We start from the raw sequence: 16892 nt of genomic DNA, 5'->3' as shown, positions 1-16892 counted from the left end.
CCTTGCAAATGACAACCTGCACGGCGGGATAGGGTGAGGTGATGGTGGACAAGGCCAGTGTCAGATGGGGGATCTGTTATGACCCATTTGGAGCATATTTGCAAGATGGGGTGAAGGAACCACAGAATGTTTGCGGATGGATGTATTAGGACAGGATCCGTCCTATGAACTTTTGAGGTTCTGGTGTGTGACATGTAACCTAGGATTGAGCACAGTAGGTGTTTACCAGATGCTGTTTTGCACTGTCCTGGTACTGCTTAGTGGCTCATGGCCCTTGGAGAACCACTGTTTGGATTGCGAGAGGGAATGAGCCAGACTTGAATCGTTTTGAGTTTATCAAAATGGTGGCCATGTTTTGTACTTTTAAAAGATATTCATGGGGCTGGGGATTTAGCTCAGTGGTAGAGCGCTTACCTAGGAAGCGCAAGGCCCTGGGTTTGGTCCCCAGCTCCGAAAAAAAGAACCAAAAAAAAAAAAGATATTCATAATACAGTGCAAATATATCTATATGTATATATCTATATCTGTACCTACCCATGCTACTTTTGAATTTTGATTCTCCTTCCTGTCACCTGAATGCTGGCATTCTAGTTTTGCTAGTATCAGTATTTACTGTATTCACTGTGCTTTTTTCTTTAATGGCGAAGACCTTGTCTTTTATATGTGCATTTAGAATATCACCAAGTGGCTGAGAAACTTTTTGTTTTACTTTATAACTTTGAAAAGAAGAAAGAAAGCCAGGTAGTTCAAGTCCACTCTTTGGATGTGCTTGAGTTTCCTCATATGACCCGTCAGAGGGATATCCTTTGTTTTCTGCTCTTCCCTGCTGTTGGCCCCAAAATGCTGAATCTGGAGAGTTTGTGTATTTTCTCTTGGGACCTGCGCGGTTAACGTCTGTACTGTTTGTTCCCTGTGTGCCTGCTGTGTTAATCTCAGAAGCTGTGATTTTGTCCCTTGTGGTGTTGGCAGTGGCTTCCTTGTTACCTAAGGGTCCTTAGTCCAGATGCACAGGACACTGTGGAGTGCTGAGGCCCCTAGCTTTACAGGTCTGGGTTTGTGCAACACTTCTCACTGAAGAGGTTCTTCTCCTTTCCTTACTTCACGCATTCCCCGTGACCCAGTTGAAATGTGTCCACCCGCACGCATGTCCTCCCACCATGACTGGTTCTTGTCTTAGTTCATTCCAAGGTGATATAAAGAAACGCTGTCGAATGGGGGGCACAGAGAGTGGCTTTGTGGGGTTTTTTACTTTTTAACAGTTTGGCAGAACATGAGGTCTGAGATCAGGGCACCGGATGGCTGATCGTGCTCTCTCATTGGTGTGAAGACTTCATTTTCTTCGTCTCCTCCCATGGTTGAGGCAGACCATCCCTCTTGTCTTTTCTAAGGGCATTGAACCCGTCATTGTAGTAGAGAGCATCTGGACCGGTATGGGCTGGCAGAGGGAACTGACTTCGTCACGCGTGTCGCTCCCCAGAGTTGCACGTGGGTGGAGCTGCATTCGCGTGCTCTTCCGAGATAGCTTTGACTTGACTGCCCATAGCGGTTACCTTATGCAGTTAGGCTCACAGGTGTTACCTCACTTATTTTTTGGTAACAACCACTTGAGAGTCCTTATTATTTTCCTTAATCTCTCAGGTAGGGAAGCTGAGGCTTATAGAAGCTTAGCACCATCCAGGGTCATTCATCTCGCAAGCGACGGGGTGGGACTCAACTTTCACTCTGAATTTGAAGCCCCTCGCCTCTAACCAGCTGGTGTACTCGTATTGAATTAGCTGCAAAGAGTATTTTGTGAAAATTCTGTGTGTTAGTTTTGGGATTTGAGCCACATTTTAATGAACTAGACATACCGGGTTGTTAATTTGTTTATATTGTCACCAGTAATAGGTTCCTTGTCCTCTGGTTGACTTTGTTCAATGCTTTGTTGACCTGCAGCTCATATACATAACGTCTCAGCACTCCTTAGAGTTTCGTCATAATCCTCACAGCCAGTTTTAGAACCAAACCGTTACCAGACATTTTTCTTGCCGCGTGAAGTCTTCCCTACAACCTGTTGCCCCACTGAGTGTCCCTCTGGAGTGACTCTGCTGGACATTTAAAAGGGGGATGCAGTCTTTGCTACTGCTTTCTGTCCCATACCACGCTGCGCACAGCTGGACTGTGGCGAGCATCAGTATTTCACTCCTCCATGGACCGGATGTGTGGGGGAGCACCAGGCAGTGAGCGTCGTCTGTATCCAGCCCATGGTGGCGGGGTTATGTCTCCTTCAGGCTGTTCAGATTGCTACTGCCATGATAATCTTCTGAAGATGCATTTCTTTGTGCTTGTTATGTACCCTGGTGTGGAATTGGTGGGTCCTGTCCTAAATCTTGTATGATTTGTGTGTGTGTTTGTGCATGCTTTAAGAACAAAGTTCTTCCAGCGCTACTTTTGAGGAGTTTTGGCGTGTTTTCCAAAGCGGAGGTGTCATTTTGTATTTCTGCTGGCGTTGTGTGATGATTCTCGTGTCTTTGTGATTATGTATCTGTCATGTTTATTGTAACCAGTACAGCAGATGTGACTGTCTCCTTAGCGATTAGTGTTACACATCTTTTTACGTGAACCTTACTTCTGAGTACGGGTCTGTGCTTACTTTCCGGAGTAAGGTGTTGAACACGTACTGGAGTTGGCATTGATGTTTTCCTCCATCATCATCATCATCATCATCATCATCATCATCATCATCATCATCATCATCATCACTTTGGCCTCTCAAATTGCACAGTAATCATCAATTTACCCAAGTTATAGCCTTGTATTATTTTTTATTTTTTGGCTAAGAGCACAGCATTGTAGTTTAAGAATAAAGTTCTCCCCGTGCCTACTTGAGCAGCGCCCTCCTGAGTGAGAGGAAGACTGGGGTTGGAGAGTCAAGGAATCTCACTGAGGTAAGAGAAAGGCCTGAAGGCTGAGATAATAAAATATCTATAATCCTAACACTTGGGACGTTGAGGTAAAAAGGATTGCTTTGAGTGACATTGCTCTGGGCTACATAGAGAGTTCCTGTCTCAAACAAGACAACGTACATATAGGCAGACAACCTTCATGGAATACATAGGGGCTAGGTTTAGGCAAGCCAGACCACAGTAAGACATTACCACTGATGGATAGATTGATTACTCTATCGTGTCCGAGTGAACGGCTCGATTCTATATTTTGTGTATGTGTGCGTGTTTATGCTCATGAACGCGGTGCTTGAGGAGGTAGAAGAGGACGTTGGATCCCCTGGAACTGGAGTTGGAGACAGTGGCGAGTCCCTGACAGGTGCTGAGAACTGAATCAAGTCCTCAGTAAGAGCAGGAGAGGAGGTTCTGTTAACTTCTGAGCCACCTCTTCAGCCTCCCATATGGCTCTTCTGTTAGATAGAATTCCCATTTGAAAACAACATAAACCAACCCAAGATCAACCAACCCAAGGAGGGTGTCATGGTCCCCTCCTCTTTTTACTCTTGTTGATTTTTAGTGTCCTCTCCTTTTGGTTTTGAGATTATAATACAGTGACATCACTTCCCCCATCCTCCTGAACTTTCCTTGTACTCCTCCTCGCTCTCTGTCAAGTTCATGTTCTCCTTTTCCCATTAATTTGTGTTGCACACATATAGACAGGTATTTTAAGTTGAGCCTGTTCAGTCTGTACAATGTTACTCCTCCTTGAAGGAGACTATCTCTTCCCCTCTCGGCGTCCGTTAGTTGCCTGTAGTTCTTTGTGTAGGCTTGAGTCCATGTGGGCTTTCCCTGTCTACATTAGCACGCTTCCTGTCTACACTGTCTACATTAGTACTCCTGTTGCTGTTGTCCTCAATCAGCTCGTGTTTCGGCCACATTGTTGCTGAGACTTTATGGCTGTGGCTTCTGACATCACTAGGAGGCATAATCTCACAGCAGACTCTGCGGTCCTCCTGCTCTTATAATCTTCCTGCCCCCCTCTTCTGCAGCATCCCCTAAGCCTCCTGTCCACAACCCTTCACTTGGATCCGTTGTGACGTAAGTAATGGTCTCTGTTGCAAAGAGAAGTTTCCTCAATGGGCAAGTTAGGAGTCCACTTGTCCGCAGGTATAGGAGTGAATGCTTATGGTGGTGTTCTGCTCAGAGAGCTGGGCGTCGACTCTCCTCCTAGACGCATGACTTCACGAGCCCCCAGTGATTGGGTAGTGTTGTTAACTTTTTACAAAGGCACGGGTGCTTCCTAGACATCACAGATAATTATGACCCTGCCAAGGTCTATTCTATGTGACAAAGCCACCAAGTTCCTGAGCTCCGGCAGGCTTTCTTACCTGTCTTCCTTCTGTTAATCTGCCATTTGTATCCCTACTGTGTTTACCTATCTTTTTCTTATTCCTCTGTCGAAATCATGGCCACTGACTGTTTCTGAAATGAAGTTCCACATCTGGCGTTCTACATCTGGATGGGAGAGTGCGAGGTCTTCGGCTCAATGCTAACCCCCTTACCGGCTGAGCAGGGGAGGCAGAAGCTCCTTACATGCTCGTGGAGACACAGGAATGGAATGCCTATAGAGTTTGAGAGGAAGAAAGAATTTGAGAAAGTTGACTTTTCAGTATGGGGTTAGCGGATGGATGCCGTGGTTACTGTCAGTGAATGAACCCACCTGCAGGTTAAGATCAGCTTGGTGGCCTGGTCCCAACAGATGTTCAGTAGGCTGTCTAAATCATAGAACAGATGTCCTGCGACATGGCTAGCATTTTAAGGAGGACTCTGAGAAAGTGGAAAGTATCCAAAATGGTGGGAGGAAGCCCTGACAGGCTGTAGTGACTGAGGGAAGAGTAAAGGGAAGGCAAGGCTGCCCTCTTTGTTGTGTGTGAAAGGTTCATGCGGCACGAGAGAGCTGCTTTCAGTCATGGGAGTTTGAGTGGCATCTTGTAAACTCACCTAAGTGTTTTCCTTTCTTTGTGGTTGTCAGTTTCTGTTGCTAATAAGTCAGTGGCATAGACTAAGGTTTCAAGAAGAGATTCTAGAGGTCCAGCACCAGGGATGCTTTGGGTGACATCTTTCTTGCTGGCAGAGGTCTCAGGTACCGCAGGGCATCATGAAGCTGCCCTTCCTCTGGCCTGGGGTGGATGGTAGGGAGATGGCTCAGTCGTTGAGAACCTGTCACACAAAGTGAGGATCAAAGTTTGGAGTTCAGATCCTCCAAAACTCTTGCAAATGTCAAGTCTTGGTCATTTGTAATTCCAGCCTTGGAAGATGGAATCGGTTGATTTAAATAAACAGCAAGTGGTCTGTTAAGAGGGGGACATTGGCAAGCTCTGGGTTTGATTAAGAGACCTTGCCTTACAGAATAAGGAAGAAGAGTGACTGAGGATGAGACCCAACATCAGCCCTGGGCCTCACAGGCACACAAACATACATACGGTACTCACATGTGCATGCTCCCACAAGAGCACCTGTGAACACCATGGTTGTTCTAGCTTTTAATGCCACATGGTGGGGATTAAATTTCAGCATGTTTTGGAGAGGGGCTAAGTGACATTCATGTTGTAACCCTCCTAGAAACCATGTAAGCAATTGCCTGGAACTTGATGCTTCTCGGACTGGAGGCACACTGCTGTTTTTCCAGGAGAGTCTGGATTTCTCTCTGTCTTTTACTGCCAGTTGAGCATGGTGTCAGTCAGCCTGATGCGTGATGTTTGTGACGTCAATGTGTTCAGTTTGCATTTTCATTGTTTTTGTATAAATGGTTCTCAGAGTATGGGGGGGATCGTCTCTCTGTATTCTTTCATGCCTACTTTGCATTTCAGTCAGCTCTCATTTCCCAGAGAGCTTTTGGATGATGTCTCCTCCCCCTAAGTTGTTTGTGTATTTTGGGGTGGGGGTGGGATAACTAATTCTGATGGTAGCCTAAGCAAAATGCAATTAAGGAAGTCTTGTGCCAAACATGCATCTGCGCCAATGTTTGCCTTAATTAGTGTGCATAATCAGGAGTTTCCCTTAAACACTGCGTGACCTTTCCCGTGGAAATGTGAAGTTTAGAGAGAAAGAGAGGCCCGTGGCCTGAGTTTGCAGAGCATGGCAAACAAACTCAGGAGCCTGAGGGGCGTTCTCTCAGTGATTGCTGTCATGGTCAGATATGGCTAGGTGCATTGAAGATGGTGTGCAAATATTCACACGTGTCTGCACACGTGTGTGAGTGTGCACACGGGTTCCTGCTGTGTATTTTGACTAAGGAAATTGAGAGCAGGTATTCTACAAAACAAAAGCTAGAGTCAGGGAGATCTTTAAACCTGGGCCAAATTCCATTCTCAATGGCTATGAAGAGAGCTTTCCCTTTTCTTTAGAAAGGAGTGCAAATTTACTTAAAATGGTCACATGACCACAGGAATAATCGATGCCTATTTTTCTTTGGTCAGCTCACTTCTGAACCTTCAGTTGTCTGTAATTTTAAATTCTCGAGGTTGTATGAATTTGTGGTTCCAGTTTCTTGGAACCGAATCTTGCCTCACATTGCTTTGGGAAGTGTTCTCCCTGCTGAGGGCAGGATGCTCTCCTTCCTGACTCTCAGCAGGAGAACAGGGGCGGTGGATGGGCACGGGCAGACGGAGCAGGCACCAGTGAGACCGGAGGTGGCCCAGATTGCACAGCCCTTCCTGCCCATCTCTTCCTCCACTGTCACATTCAGAGCAGCTAGAGGAGAATCAGACTCGGGCTCCGAGACCTGGAATAGAATGCATCTGTGGCAGCGCTAATCTCCCTCACATGGCAACAGTGTCGTAAAGGGAGAGAGAGACACCCAGCTAGATGGACATGTGCGGAATGGTCCATGTGTCACTTGTGAAGTGTGGTGAACAAAGTGGGCTGAGAGACCGTGGAGCACAAGTGGCCCAAATGGAGGGAGGGATCCAGAGATGCTGGAGATCTCATCTCCCGATTGCCGCTCCTCTTCTTGCTGTTGCTGTAACACCTTCTCAGGGATAAACCCGTCATAAGGAGGCGGCTCCCGGCTTGTGGATCTCAGACCATGGTTGTTCGACTGAGCTGCTTTGAGGCATACGATGTGGTAAAGGAAGCTAGTTTGGGGGTGGGAGGAGTTGATGTTTCTGATAAAGTGGCTTCCTCCTCTTAAAAGTTTCACTGCTTCCCAACGGTAACATGGGCCAAGAGACTAAGTCTTTAACAAATGACCCTCTGGGGCATTATTTATCTAAACCCCACAGTCCACCTGCTGGCCGATTCGCGTCTTTCTTTGCTCCAGCACTCTGTGTTTGAGGTGTTGTTGCCCCTGCCTGTGGCATGCGATGGGTGGATTGATTCTATCCCTTGTGTTGGTTTTCTCCATCTCGCCATACATTGGCCACACCGGACGTGAAACTCGGGCAGACTTTTCTGTTCCTGGGACTGAATTTAAGAGAAAACGCTTTGCCGCTTGTGGGCGTGTGACTGATGCTTCAGGTGTTGTCTAGGTATTGAGGAGGAGAAGGCAGTGGGGACGTCTGGTGACTTTGGCCAGCTTGAGGGTAACAGAGAAAGCTGGTGTTGATGATGACGACCTGAGGGTGCCACAAAGGGACAGTAACCACATGGGTCGTGGGGCCAAAGGAAAGACCTCCATCTGAAAGACAGAAGCAAATGTTTTTAATGTAGACGAGCGGCTAAATTTAATCATTTAAATTATGTTTCTCTAGCTCCTTCAACCCAGCTGATACCACATCAGGCAGTATCTTCCCAAATGCCGTTAGTACTGTTCCTGTCTTGACCACACTTTCTTTTTAATATTATTTGATTTTTTCCCTAATACGTCCTGATCACAGCCCCCTCCGTCCCAGCCCCACCATAACAGACCCCTCCCACCATTGCCCCTGCACATGGGTACTTAGATATCCTCACCCTGGGATGTCTGGTCCCAGCAAGACTAGGCACATCCTTTCCCACTGAGGCCCAGCCAGGCAGTGGGGTAGGGGATCCAATGGCAGGGGACGGAGGCTGAGACAGCCCCTGCTCAGCTTGTTAGGGAACCCACATGGAGACCAAGCCGCACGTGTGCTACAGATGTGTAGGGGTTTGGATGTGGGTCTCTGCATGTTTCCATCCACTGCTGGATGAAGCCTCTCAGAGGCCAGTTGTGCTGGGCTCCCGTGTGCAGGCACAGCGAGAGTGCCATCAATAGCGTCGGGGTTGGCTCTCCCACGGGGTGGGTCTCACTTGGGGCAGTCACTGTTGGCTGTCCCCCCAGTCTCCTCCATCCTTGTCCCTGCACTTCTTGTAGGCAGGACAGATTTTGGGCAGGAGGGTTTGTGGGTGGATTGATGTCCCCCTCCTTTCTCTGGAAGTCCTGCCTGGCTACAGGAGGTGGCCACTTCAGTCTCCGTATCCCCACTCTTTCAAAGCAAAGACATTCTCTAAGGTGTCCTGCTTCTCTCTGCTTCCTCTGACTCTCCTCTGCTCTTATAAACCCTCGGTACCTTGTGCAGCACTGCCACATAAGAGGTGCTCAAAAGCGTTCGCTTGAGGTATTTTGAGACTGTAAGTTTTTGTCTTCTGTCCTCTGGGCTCCCGGCATCTCCAGCCGCCAAAGTTCTCATGGGCCACCACCCCTTCCCTCCTTCAACCCTTCCGGTCATGGTCATGGTCGTGGTCAGTTCAGGTTTCTGCCCTGACCCTGGAGTCACATTCTGGCTAAATGGAGATTGGCTACAGGTGGTCACCAGAGGGTCTACCGTCTTCTTGCTTCTTCTGGGGCTGCAGTTCGGAAAGCATTTGTAAGTCACAACTCATGCATTTATGAGGTCAATGGGATGCAGCCTCTGACCACTGGTCCAAAAAAACAAACCTCCCTCAAGCCAGGAAAGTGAAACCCAAGCTAAGTCATTGCCATGGTGGCCTCAGAGCTCTTTGACAAAGTCAGTTGTGTCTGCCTCCGTCTCGTTTTGTTTTATTTTGTTTTGTTCAGGGTTTCTCTGTGTGATAGCCCAGGCTACCCTGGAACTCTTTGTAGACCAGGCTGCTCCCTCCCCCCAACTCACAAAGATCCACTTGCCTCTGCCTCCCTAGTGCTGGGATCAAAGGCAGGGCTAGTGTTAATGGGAGTTAGTACTTACTAACCTGAGAAATTCTCGAAATGATGGGAAAGGTTGGGAGAAGTGCCCCCTGAGGCAGAACAATAGCCCAGTGAATGTGTCTGCCATCCAGTGAATTAAAATTGAAGGGTAGCCTATTGCTGTCCACGTGAACTCACTTTGGGAAGAGCGAGTTCTGTAGAAGGACTGACAAATATGGCGGCCGTTCTTGAACCCTGAGGACTGACTGCCTTTGAGTCAGCTGCATGGGTGATCTAAGCTGACATGGAGAGCCCGGGACTGAAGGAACCTGAGAAGCCTGAATGTCCAGAGGTCTTACCTGGCCTCACCTTGGTACAGGTGAGGGACAGTGGCAAAGTTGTAGGCGACCTTGTAACTGCCGTGGCACGTAGACTGCGAAATACCCAAACCTGTGCCTCAAGCCCCAGTTCTCACCCTGGTCGAAAGCTTGTCTCAGTCTGAAGGATCGCTGCCCTTGTCATACAAGAAGAACAATTTGTTTTTGTTTTTGAGACAAAGCATAGGTTTCTCCTATGTAGCTCTGGCTGCTCTGGAACTCACTGCATAAACAGCTCATCTTCGAACTCACATAGATCCACTTACTTCTGCCTCCTGAGTGCTGGGATTAAGTACATATGCTTCTAGCCCCTGGCTAAGAAAATAAGTTTTTGAAGATTTAGTGTGTGTGTGTGTGTGTGTGTGTGTGTGTGTGTGTGTGTGTGTGTGTATAATGTGAAAACATGGACCTGCAGAGACCAGAAGAGGCCTGGTTGAATTAACTCCTGGAGCTGGAGTCAAAGTCTATTGAGAGCCCTGGGGCAGGGTTATTATAAATCAAACTCAGGTCTTCTGGGAGAGCCCCTACATGTTCTTAACCACTGCACCATCTCTTTACCCCTAGAAAGATAATTTGAAGACACTAAACACACCCAGGAGCAAATTGTAACCCCCTGCATGTGGGTGCTCTGTCTCACATCACAGACTCCTCCCACGACTTCTTCCAGGGACTCCTTGAAAGACTTGGGAAACTGGACAAGCTTCTCAGCGTCCCTTGGCCTGACTTGTAAAGGGAGAGGGAGATGCTCAACGAAAGCTCAGCCCCTTCCTGCCTTTGCATTCTGGGAGTCGTGGCACCAGATAGGAGCCAGCCCTGAGCCCGAATGATAAGGAAATAAAATCGGCACAGTGGGCGGGAGGCCCTAAGCCAGATACACAACAGAAGCCCAAGGGTCGCTTCTGCGCTGTGTTAAACCCTCGCATATGTTTCCAATCAGGGCTCTCTCTGTGTAATATCAACTGAGGCTCACACATGCTTGCACCAGAGCTGTTGGCAGGAACTTGTGGTGACTGGTCCGGTCACTGGGGCTGACAGGGAACATGTTAATTCTGGAGACTTTGGCCCTGGTGTAAGCTCAGAGTTCCTGCTCTGGACACCCTGTACAGTGGGTGCCAGACGACAGCGGTGACTGTCTAGGGAGGCAGCAGAGGTCGGTGGATGCCAGGATTGAAAAGCCAGCCCCGGGCACTGCTCCAGGGCATGTTGCAATGGCCCAGAGCCTCCAGATCTTTCTCAGTTTTCAAGACAAGTCGGAAATCCTAATTTTTTATGTGAAGCCTTATTTTTAAATGTTGGATGAAAAAGGAAATAACATGTTTAAACAATCCACCGTCCAAACAAAATATGTCTGCAGGCCACACACCCACAGACCACCGGAGGCATTTTCTGGGTGTGCAAACCACACTATTTCTTAAACATACTATGTTTTTATTTTTTAAAGCTCTTATATTATGGATAATTTCAAACAGTTATCAGCCAAGTGAATAATATAATAGGGTCCATAGGAACTCTGATGGCCTTTCACTCACTGCAAGGATTGCCAGCATGGGGCCAGTACTTGCTGTATTCACTCTTAGTCGCTGCATTCACGCCCACGTGTACACACATATGTATACATGTAGTCGTGTGTGCACACATACACACATGTACATGCATAAGCTCATACACTGTGCACACATGTAGATACATGTACAGTGTATACATGCACACTGAAAACACACACACACAGACACACACAGACAGACAGACAGACACACACACATACACACACATATTGGATTGTTTAGAATCGCTCCATGGAATGAATTGCACCACCCCATTCCCTGATATGTTATGTTATATCATTAAAGGTAACATGAACAGTTATATTGACTCTCTTTGTGATTAAATATCCAGTTTTCAAATTTACTTTCTTGTCTTACAGTTAAATCTTTAGTTACCTTGTTTTGTGTGTATGCGTGGGCATGTGCATACTGCGGTGGGTGTGTGGAATTGTTTCTCTCTTCCTATCGGATTGAGATTGAGCTCAGGGCCTGGGGATTAGTGGCAGAAGCCCTTATAAGCAGAGTTATCTTGTCAGCCCTTGTCCCATAATTTTTAAACACTTTTTAATCACAACTTTGATAAGATGAATTCTTTCCTGTCTGTTGGGCTGCTATAAAAGAACAGTGTAAACCACTGGTTTAGAAACAATCTATATTTGTGCTTGTTCAAGGTGAAGGCCGTCTTTGGGGGCCTGCTTCAGATAGCTTTTTGCCGTGCCCTCCTCCTTTGCTGAAGGATAAGGGCCTCCCTCTTAGATCTCTATAAGTCACCAAAGTTCCCTAAAAGTTAGGATTCCGACATCAGATTTGGAGTAGATGAAGACACACGTGGCCGCAGTGCATGGGTTCCCGGCTGCTGGGAATAGATCTTGTTTCTGGAGTTCTTATGATATCACCTTAATCACCATGCAGCAGTAGGGGTTGGGGGTTGGCCAGTGAGCACTGTCTCATGAATATGCTAATGATGCTGTCTTGGGCGTGGCTTTGAATAGGAGGGGTGAATTAGGCTCCTCCCCAACCTTCATACTCTTTACCTCCACCAGGGGGATGATGTGGCCAGATGCTAGCTAGCCCTTTTTGTTCCTCTCTGCAGCTCCCAGAATTGTAAGGAATACTTTTAATACTTCATTCCTATTGAAAGGCCCAAGCTGTTTGCTTTGTAGGGCTCCCCTCAGTCTCAATTCTGCTGACTGCATCCCTGTTACTGTTTGAAATTTAATATCTTCAGTTATATGGCAGAGAGGAATCTAGGTGCCTTTTTCCCGCTAACACTGAATGTAGTGGTCATTTTACACACTCACGTCTCGCTCAGTTCTCCTCCCTGGTAGTGCAGTGGTGTTGACTGTGTGTCCGAAAGACCCTTTCATCTCGAAGTGAAAGCGTGCTGAGCGGCGACCAAATTGCCACAGGTTGGGTCTTGACCAGCCCATACCTAGTTTTCGGGATCTGACCTGAGCCTATCGGCAGCTAAGAGGCCTTTGCGAAGCTCTTCTCTGCTTAGTGTAGTGATTTTTTTTTTTTTGCTAATTTTAGCTTTTCTGATTCTTGGCAGCGGTTGTGAAGCCCGAAGATTAATTTTGGATCGGAATATTTTGGATTTGAAATCAAGTCACACTGTGGCACTCTAATTAAAAATGTTAAATGTGTGTGGCTTTGCCAGCTCAAATGAAGAAAATGAGAAATTGTTGAACTACAAACAGTAGCAAATCGCAGAAAGGATTCACTCCAGGGTTTGCCAAAGGTTCTTTGGAAAGCTTAACATCAATTCTTTTGACATCCTAAAGCCACCTTTAAGGATGGAGGAGTTGAGGAAACGTAATTGGGAAGCATTAATATCTAATAAACGTTCTTCCTTAAAGTCTTTCACGCAGCTAAGAAAATGAGCGGACTTCCATTGTGAACTCAATTTAGAGGGGCTCCAATCATTTCAATAAAATGGAGCTTGCATTTTCCTAGCGATGCTTTCAAAATTAGCTGGGAAGTGTGGCTCAGGTCCCCTTTAATGCCTAGAGCCACCCATGGCAATGCATAGACTGGATATCTGAGGATTAACTTGCTCATGAACCAAGCATCAGATTCTGTTTGGGTTGTTTTGAGAGTCTCGTGCAGCTCAGTCTGGTCCTCCTAGTTGGAATTCTAGGCGTGTACCTCCACGTCTGCATTGCTTTCAGTCTTTATTTGTGGTTTATTTAGCAAGAAGATGAGCAGTGGGTGACATGGTTCCAACAATGTGATTCTTAACAAAATGGTGTGTGTGTGTGTGTGTGCGCGCACGTGTGTGTGCACGAGTGTGTATGTATGTGTATGTGTGTGTGCATGTGTGTGTGCACGAGTGTGTGTGAGTGTGTGTATGTGTATGTGTGTGCACGAGTGTGTGTGAGTGTGTGTATGTGTGTGTGCACGTGAGTGTGTGTGTGTGCATGTGTGTGCATGTGTGTATGTGTGTGTGCACGAGTGTGTGAGTGTGTGTATGTGTGTGTGCACGTGTGTGTATGTATGTGTGTATGTGCATGTGTGTGAGTGTGTGTGTGTGTGTGTGTAGGCAGCACACTGATGTTTGGCATCTTCTCCAGTTACTCTCTGCCTTGGTGTCTGAGAGAGTCTCACTAAACCTGGCCAATACGCCCTGGGATTGGGATTCTCCTGTCCTCAGTGTGGGGCTATTGGTGAATACCAGTGCCTCTGTTGTTTTTGTTTTTTTCATGGGTGCTGGGGTTCAGGATTCAATCCCTTTAACAGAGTTTCATGCTTGTATGGTAAGCACTTTACCATGTGAACCATCTCCCCAGTCCCCTAAGAGGTCATTGGAAGCTAAAGTCCTATTCCATGCCCTGTGAGGACATGGGGAGCATCACTGGGACAACGGCATGTGCTTTGAAGATGGTCTGTTTGTGGTTACGAAGTGCTCAGTGAAGACGTCCAAGTGTGCTGGCTTCTTCAGTAAACACACTTTGTGACCATCACCTCAACAGGCCCGGGAGATCATCTGGCTCCTCTTACCTGTGGCCTTTAGTCAGAAAATGTTCTTGCCAGACTTACTTGGTAGGTAAGCTAAGCTTGGTGAATACTGAGGTGTTCCAGGTAGTTGCGATGGCGATTTTTTTTCTTTTGTTGGGGGAGGCTGCAAAGAAGAAGACCGAAAATAAAACCAAATAGCCAGCGGATTGCAGGATGTGTTGTTACTTTAGCCTTTCCGCCTGGATCATTGAGTCAGTCCATTCTCTTCCCACCAGGATCCCAAGTCTCGGTACAGCTTAAAGTCAGGTCCGAGAAGATGCATTGAGAGGTCTAGGTGCGTTCAGATGGACGGTGATGGACCACTGTAGGGTAAACTGCGTTTGGTCTCTCGGTAGAAGAATGCTGCTGAGAGCTGCTGATATGAGGGCTGTGGTGGGCGGGTGGGGACGAGGGTAAACCTAACCGAGCTACAGTATGAATAGCTTCTCCTTTCCTCTTCCTCTTGCTGCCTTTCTGCCTTCCGGCCCTAGATTACAGCTGTTCCTAGAGTCCTGTTCTAAAAGCTGCCCGTGTTTGACTAATCGCACGTCATTTCCACACGGATTCTACTGTGGTTCTTTCTGTTTCCTTTGCTTATGAGTTTGATTCCTGATGCACTTCTATTCAGGATTTCCAATGAATTATGTAGAGGGGAAAATAGAACCCCTAAACAGCTTTATTTCCTGGGAAATGTACAGTACAGGAAGGTTATGAGGTATGAATCCAAAATGCTGTCACTGAGCTTCCTCCCCGTGGAAAGAAAATACAGCCCCCATCCCTTGCCCCCTTGTAAACTGGGTAAACTAAATCGCTTTGGCTAATGGGCAAATCCAACTTAAGGGTAATGTATGGTTTGTAGTCTGTGGCCTGGGCCACTGGTTTTGAGGGAATGATATTCATGGCTATGCTGGTAGACAATGGGAAGCCTGGTGGCTTGGTTGTTTACTTCTGGATTGCTCTGTAGATCAGGAAACCTATACCGAGAACTGATGTTCTAGAAAATAAGACAAGTACTAGAGCTATAGAAACCTGTGAGGCATGGGCCCTGCTTACCAGAGACTCATTGCAGGTCGCGGTGTGCAACAGAAACCTCCACCTAGCCCTGGCCCAGAGGCTGTAAGGAAGCAGCAACACCGTGCACACAGCCCTGAGTGGACGAACGCTACTCTCAGGAGCTGAGAGAAGATCTTTCTCTCCTGGACTCTCTGCAGTGCTGTAGGTCTGGGGTTCACAGTCTTGGTCTGAGGGCTGGATTCTTCTGGATTCCGCTGAGTGTAAGGTCCTTGAAGTAAGAATGCCTTTTACATTTTTAAGTAGTTGGAAGAAAAGAGAAAAACAGAAGAGCGGTACTGTTTACCACATGGGCCGGTGACAGCGCACACCGCCAGTGCCTCCTTGTGAGGGCTGGGCACCTGGCACTGCTGTGGCTGCCGTAGTCGAGAGGGATGTCTCAAAGGTCTCTGCTGTGAGGAAATCGTGGACCAGTGCAGCTCTCAGAATACACTCTTCTTAAGCAGCATGGGACTGTGATAATCTGTGTCACATGACTACCATATGATTTGAGTTTCCGTGTTCATGTCCAAAGTGATACTGGGACAAAGGCATGCTTGCTCAGTGGCCTATACCCTGTGGTTGGTGACACGTCCCCCAGAGTCTAAAATACTTGGTAAGAAAAGTCTGCCCGTTTGGGTTCTCCAATCTCTGTTCTGACCAGTACAGAGTGAGTGTCAGTACACACCCACTTAGTTCTAGCTGTACTGTCTGTCCATCTGTCCGTCCATAATCCACCTATGATGTACCTGCATGAGTTCCCACCATACCCAAAAACTCAGCTTCCTCTCCTCCCCAGCACCCCTTCTGCTGCCTGTAGCATGGGCTGTAGCATCACTGCTCCCTACAGAGGCTGCATCAAGCTCCCTACAGAGGCAGGGGTGGATATTCACCAAGGCCTTTCAGGGCTACTCATGTACTCTCAGCTGCACTTGGAGAAGAGGAGCCCTGTTTGTTGAGCTGTGAGAGGACACTCCACCAGCGACGTTACTTTTAAATGGCCCTTTGGTTAACAGGTTTGCCACAGTTTAGGAAAGCAGACAATGCAGGGCTAGGGCCTCTCATCCTTCTCTAAGCCTTGGGTTACTGCGAAGCTTACCATGGGCTTTAGAAATCAGTGGGCTAGTGCCTGCATTTGGCCAGTCCCGTGTCATGCTGAAACCCCGTGCTTTTCGGCAGAGATAACGGAGTGATGTGTAAATATAAAAGTCAACGATAAGGCCCAAGCAGCTGAGTGGCAGAGCTGTCACGGGCCCCTGGCTCACAGTGGCTCTTTCTTGGAACCGAACACCACTCATCTCTCCTTAAGCAGAGCCTCTCAGCAGAGCTACAGGAAGAGGCTTTTCTGCCCGTGGTTCCTCTGCCTGTGGTTTCAAGGGCACTTCCTCCGGTTGCCCCAAGCAACTGTTTTCTTCCAAACCAGAAAGCTTTCTCTGGAAGAACTCTGAGATTGTAATCTGAAGGCTGGCAAGGTGGCTGCCGCTACCGCTCCGTTTTCAGTCAGCAAGTCTGAAGTGATCTAAATACTGGTGGAAGGGAGAAAAGTCTATCATATCTATCCTTTGACTACTCAGTGTTTGGGAAAGGAAAAAGAAAGATTCAGAGAAACACATGAGGGTATATAGGCAAGTGTGAGACACTGAAGGCTGTTTTAAAGGACTTAATCCGAGAAAGCTTAGGGACTGGCAACATTTTCCACACAAAATGCGGAATGGAGGTGAAGCTCCTCACAGACAGGGCCAGCCTCCATTGCTTCTCTCTGCAGAACAACCGAACAGTAAAACCCTCTTGAGACACCCACAGAGAAACCAAACATCGCGAGTGAGACCTGGGGGTTGCCAGACCAGAAACCCCAGTGGTTTGAAGGCTAGGTAATAATACAGCACTTGTTTTCCCG

The 16892-nt window shown here is 47.4% G+C and overlaps 1 protein-coding gene across 4 annotated transcripts in view; it reads left to right on the top strand.

Annotated features, from left to right (window-relative positions):
• Nucleotides 1-16892, top strand: part of Tiam1 (TIAM Rac1 associated GEF 1) — a 348754-nt gene that overhangs the window by 126160 nt on the left and 205702 nt on the right. Inside the window, exon 3 of one of the 4 annotated variants that reach the window (XM_063270597.1) lies at nt 15015-15233. The exons of 2 other annotated variants lie outside the window; for them this stretch is intronic. The gene's annotated coding sequence lies outside the window, so the exon portion shown is untranslated. Of the gene's footprint in view, nt 1-513; nt 7051-15014; nt 15234-16892 lie in introns of those variants that run through there. One more of the 4 variants, XM_039088434.2, reaches the window with a different exon arrangement.

The sequence above is a fragment of the Rattus norvegicus genome, chromosome 11 (assembly GCF_036323735.1).
Source record: "Rattus norvegicus strain BN/NHsdMcwi chromosome 11, GRCr8, whole genome shotgun sequence".
NCBI lineage: Eukaryota > Metazoa > Chordata > Mammalia > Rodentia > Muridae > Rattus > Rattus norvegicus.
Note: the sequence above shows the minus strand (reverse complement) of the source record. Positions and strands in the feature narration are given on the sequence as shown.